The following is a 5,000-nucleotide window of genomic DNA, read 5'->3' as shown; positions in this document are numbered from 1 at the left end:
GTCTGTTTTATCAGACTCACTTTGACTATATATGTTGTAGCAAGAGATTGTTTCTCGCTTACGGCCATATCAGCCTGGGTACGCCCGATCTCGTCTGATCTCGGAAGCTAAGCAGGGTCGGGCCTGGTTAGTACTTGGATGGGAGACCGCCTGGGAATACCATGTGCTGTAAGCATTTTGTCCACGAGGGTGTGCTCTTGCACTATTTCATCAGCAACACTGCGTTGTAGTAAGCATTTAATGATGAATTGACTAAATGCAGCTTCCTGCCTTTTTAATAGGATCAAATTTCCTGGATGTTTTCAATTAGCATCTGCCTTGTATTTATGAGACAAACAAGAATATTGTTGCTGAATGCAGCTTGTGTGTGCTTTGTGCTCCTTGGCCCTGTTCAAATGATGAAAGGAAATAAAGTTTGTATTTTATCCAACTACCTGTGCTAAAAAGTGATGGGAACAGTGTTTGTAAATTTCTTCTACTTTTTCAGTGACACAAAGTTCAAGCTGCTTATCTAATTGGTGAAAATGCAATGTCTGTTTATCACACTCACTTTGACTATATATGTTGTAGCAAGAGATTGTTTCTCGCTTACGGCCATATCAGCCTGGGTACGCCCGATCTCGTCTGATCTCGGAAGCTAAGCAGGGTCGGGCCTGGTTAGTACTTGGATGGGAGACCGCCTGGGAATACCAGGTGCTGTAAGCATTTTGTCCACGAGGGTGTGCTCTTGCACTATTTCATCAGCAACACTGCCTTGTAGTAAGCATTTAATGATGAATTGACTAAATGTCTGTTTTATCAGACTCACTTTGACTTATATGTTGTAGCAAGAGATTGTTTCTCGGCTTACTGCCATACCAGCCTGGGGGCGCTAATCCTTGATTGGAGAAGTGACGACAGGTGCGAGTAATTGAGCTGTGAGTGTTTGCTTGAGAGTGTTTGCTCGAGAGCTATTTTCGTTTATTTTTTGGATTTTGCCATATAATTTATTGTTTTTTCATTTGGATAGTTTTTAGTTTTGTTTAGTTTTCCCCCCCTGCAGTTTTGCTGCCTGGGGGAGGTTTTTTCGCTCTCATTTTTGATTTACAATGACGGACAACATGGCAACGACAAACGGAACGGACAAGGACAACGAAAATGCGCAACGGAAGGAAAACGAAAAAGGAGGAATGAAATATGGAAAAGAATACACGGTGGCAATTGAGTTGGTGGGAGAAGAAAAGGTGACGACGATGGAATTACTACGAGCAATTAAGGAGACGTGTGGAGAGGTGGTGGGATGCCGAATGAAAGGAGAGAAGAAGTATGAAATTACGATGAGAAACGGAAAAGGTAAAGAACGGCTAATGGACGGTATACGGATAAAGGACAACAAGATACTGGCGAGAGATGTGAATGTTAATGAATTGGTGGTGTCTTTTATGAATCTACCGGTATACATAGAAGACAAAGTTATACTGTACAAGCTGAGAAGCTGGGGAGTAACGGCCGTCTCGGAGATAAGGAGGAGAGTTTGGCCTGGAACGGAGGTGGTTGACGGAACAAGGTTCTGTAAAGTTAAATTTACGGAAAAAGTCACATCATTGCCATATTCCACAAAAATTGAGACGCTGGAGGGAGCTGAATACTTTAGGGTGATCCATGACAAGCAGGTCAGAGTTTGTCGATTGTGCATACAACCGGGGCACATAGTTAAAGATTGCCCTGAATTCAAGTGTTTCAAGTGCGGCAATCAAGGCCATTATGCGAGAGAGTGTGTCGGAGAGAAGGAAAGGAATGTTTGTGGAAGATGCAGAAAGAGATTGGCGGAGTGCAACTGTGGAGAAGTTATGACGGGAGAGGGGAGTCAAGTACTATTCGAGGAAGCAGTTGTATCGTCGCAAGAAGGAGAAGAAGATGGAGGAGAGGATGTGGTGGAAGGTGGAGAGACGGAGGAAGGAAGAAGGGAGAAGAAGGAAGACCAGAAGATTAATGAAATTGGGAGCAGTATGGATTCGGAAATAAGAAGATGGAGTTTTCAGGAGGAGAGGGGAAGTGGACTGGGGGGAAGCACGGGGGACTCACGGGTTTTGGGGGAAAGCACAGCACAAACAAGTACCTCGGGGGGGTGAAGAAATGGAGAGGGTTTTAAGTTTATTGACAATAACGGAGACGGGTATGAACACGGGGAACACAACGACGACTACACGAGAGACGGAGATGAACATTCCAGAAACGGCGGAGAACATGGGGAGCACAACGAACATTCCAGAATCGGCGATGAACGCGGGGAGCACAACGAGCATTCCAGAATCGGCGATGAACACGGGGAGCACAACGGACGAGGGTGTAAAGAAGAAAAGTTGGCTGGATGAAATGGACTTGGAGGAGATATCGGACTCGGATGATGGGGAAAAGTTTGAAAGAATGAGAGGAGGATACAGGAAGAGGAAAGCAGCGGAGGGGGGGGGAGAGAAAGGGTGGAAGAGGAAAGAAACTGGATAAAAGGTAGAGGATAATGAAATTATATTTTATAATTTTATTATTTATTAGTATGGTAACAATAATGTCGATAAATGCGAATGGGTTGAGAACAATAGGAAAATTTAATAGAATAGTACACATAAAGAATTCTGATATTTTATGTATTCAAGAGACGCACTGGGATAATATGTGTGTTTTAGAAGTTCAGAAAATATGGAGGGATTTTATTTATGTAAACAATGGTAGGGGGAATTCATGTGGGGTTGCAATTTTAATAAGGAAGGATGTAGTAGAAAATGTGAAGAAGATATATAATGATAATAATGGGAGGATTTTAATTTTAGATTTTGAATATATGAGTAGGGTTTTTAGGATTATAAATATTTATGCGCCGAATAATGAAATAGAGAGAAGGAATTTATTTTTAGAATTAGCGAAATGGTGCAAGGGAAACTGTATTTTAGTTGGGGATTTTAATGTAAAAATGGATAGACTAGATATGACAAGGGGAGCTATTTTTAGAAGTGACGTATCTAGGGGGGTTTTAAGGAAGATGATGGTTGAAAACAATTTAATTGATATATGGAGGGAGGAGAATCCTAATAAGAGAGAATTTTCTAGAAGGCAGGTGGTTTTAGGGGAATTGAAACAGACACGGATAGATTTGGTTTTAGTAAATGAAGGGTCAAGGAATTTTATGAAGGATATTAAATATATTTTTACAACTTTTAGTGATCATGCTGGGTTAACATTTTCGGTGGGGTTAGATAAGGAAAGGAAAGGGGGGGAATATGGTGTATGAATGCAGGGTATCTAGGTGATGAGGAATACGGGAAACAACTTAAATCTTTGATAGAACATGAAATGGAGGATAAGCAAAAAGGGAATGATAAGTGCAAGTGGTGGGAAAATGTTAAGGAAAAAATAAAAGTTTTTAGTATTAGATATGCAAGGAAGAAGAGGAGTAGGATGACAAGAGCAGAAAATTATTTAAGAACAAAATTGAATGAAGAAATGAAGAAATGTGATAGTGATCCTGATTATACTATTGAAAAGTTTTTAGATTTAAAAGAAAAATTGAGCAAATGTGAAATAGATAAGTGTAAGGGTGCAATTATAAGAAGTAGGGCAAAATATGTTTTAGAAGGGGAGAAATGTACGTCGTTTTTTCTTGGTTTAGAGAAAACTAAACAGACGAAATCATATATTAGTGAGATTGAAAATGTAAAGGGTGAAGTGGTAAATGATTATGTTGAGATATTAGAAACAGTACAGAATTTTTATAAGGATTTATTTAAGAAAGGGGAGGTGGATGAGGGGTGTGTAAAAGAGATTTTAAGTAGTGTGGATGTGCAAATTGGTGTTGAGGATAAGCAAATGTGTGATAGGGAGATAACAATGGATGAAGTGAAAGATGCAATTAAGGGTTTACAAATAAATAAAAGTCCTGGAGTGGATGGACTAATTGCAGAGTTTTATAAAATGTATGAAAGTATTTTAGCACCTATTTTATTAGAAGTATATCAATATATGGAAGACAATAATACTGTTTCAGATTCCATGGTGACAGGGCTGATATCGATTTTATATAAAAATAAGGGGAGTAAATTGAAATTAGAAAATTATAGGCCAATTAGTTTATTAAACTCAGATTATAAGATTTTAGCTAAGATACTGGCAAATAGGATGAAGATGGTTTTAAATGATATTATAGCACCTACACAAAATTATAGTGTGCCTGGAAGAGATATAGCAGATACCATAACTACACTTAGAGATGTGATAAATAAAATGAATACGACAAGATGGGGGGATTGTTTTAAGTATAGATTTTAATAAAGCTTTTGACAGGGTGGAACATGATTTTATGTTTAGGGTACTGGAAAAGTATGGGTTTGGAAATGGAATTATAAGATGGATAAAATTATTATATAGAAAGGCTAAAAGTAGGGTTAAATGTAATGGGGTTTTAACAGATTCTTTTATTCTTGAGAGATCAGTGAGACAGGGGTGCCCTTTATCAGCTTTATTGTTTGTTTTATCGGTAGAACCCTTAGCGGCATACCTTAAAAAAGATCTTTTTATAAATTGTGTAGAGACTCCGCAAGGAGGTTTTAGTTTAATTCATCAATATGCAGACGATACAACAATAACAGTTAGAGATGAGGGTAGTGTTAAAAGGGTGATGGAGTGTTTTAAAGTATATGAGAAAGCCTCAGGAGCTAAAGTGAATATGGAGAAGTCAGTAATAATGTATGTTGGGAAGAATAATGAGGGGACTTTTCCTTTTAAGGTGGTAAATGATTATTTTAAGGTGTTAGGTGTGTTTTTAGGGGTGAAGGAACAAGAAGCTAGGGATCTGACATGGAGTGGGGTTATAAACAAAGTTAGGAAGGTGGTAAATATGTGGAGGGGGAGGGCTTTGAAATTAAAAGGGAAAGTAATTGTTGTAAATTCCTTGCTGATGTCAATTTTTATTCATGTCATGAACGTTTTAGATGTACCAGAATGGGTTTTATCTGAAATGAATACGATTT

General features: G+C 38.6%; 2 non-coding genes across 2 annotated transcripts; both read left to right on the top strand.

Annotated features, from left to right (window-relative positions):
- Nucleotides 1-56: 56 nt before the first annotated feature.
- On the top strand, nucleotides 57-175 carry LOC123733794 (5S ribosomal RNA). Its single transcript, XR_006764157.1, has one exon. It is a non-coding gene; the product is annotated as a 5S ribosomal RNA (ribosomal RNA).
- A 411-nt stretch (nucleotides 176-586) lies between these two features.
- LOC123733869 (5S ribosomal RNA) lies at nucleotides 587-705 on the top strand. The gene has a single exon (XR_006764232.1). It is a non-coding gene; the product is annotated as a 5S ribosomal RNA (ribosomal RNA).
- Nucleotides 706-5,000: the final 4,295 nt, after the last annotated feature.

Source organism: Salmo salar, unplaced genomic scaffold, assembly GCF_905237065.1.
Source record: "Salmo salar unplaced genomic scaffold, Ssal_v3.1, whole genome shotgun sequence".
NCBI lineage: Eukaryota > Metazoa > Chordata > Actinopteri > Salmoniformes > Salmonidae > Salmo > Salmo salar.
The sequence above is the reverse complement of the archived record's forward strand: the minus strand, read 5'-3'. Positions and strand labels throughout refer to the sequence as shown.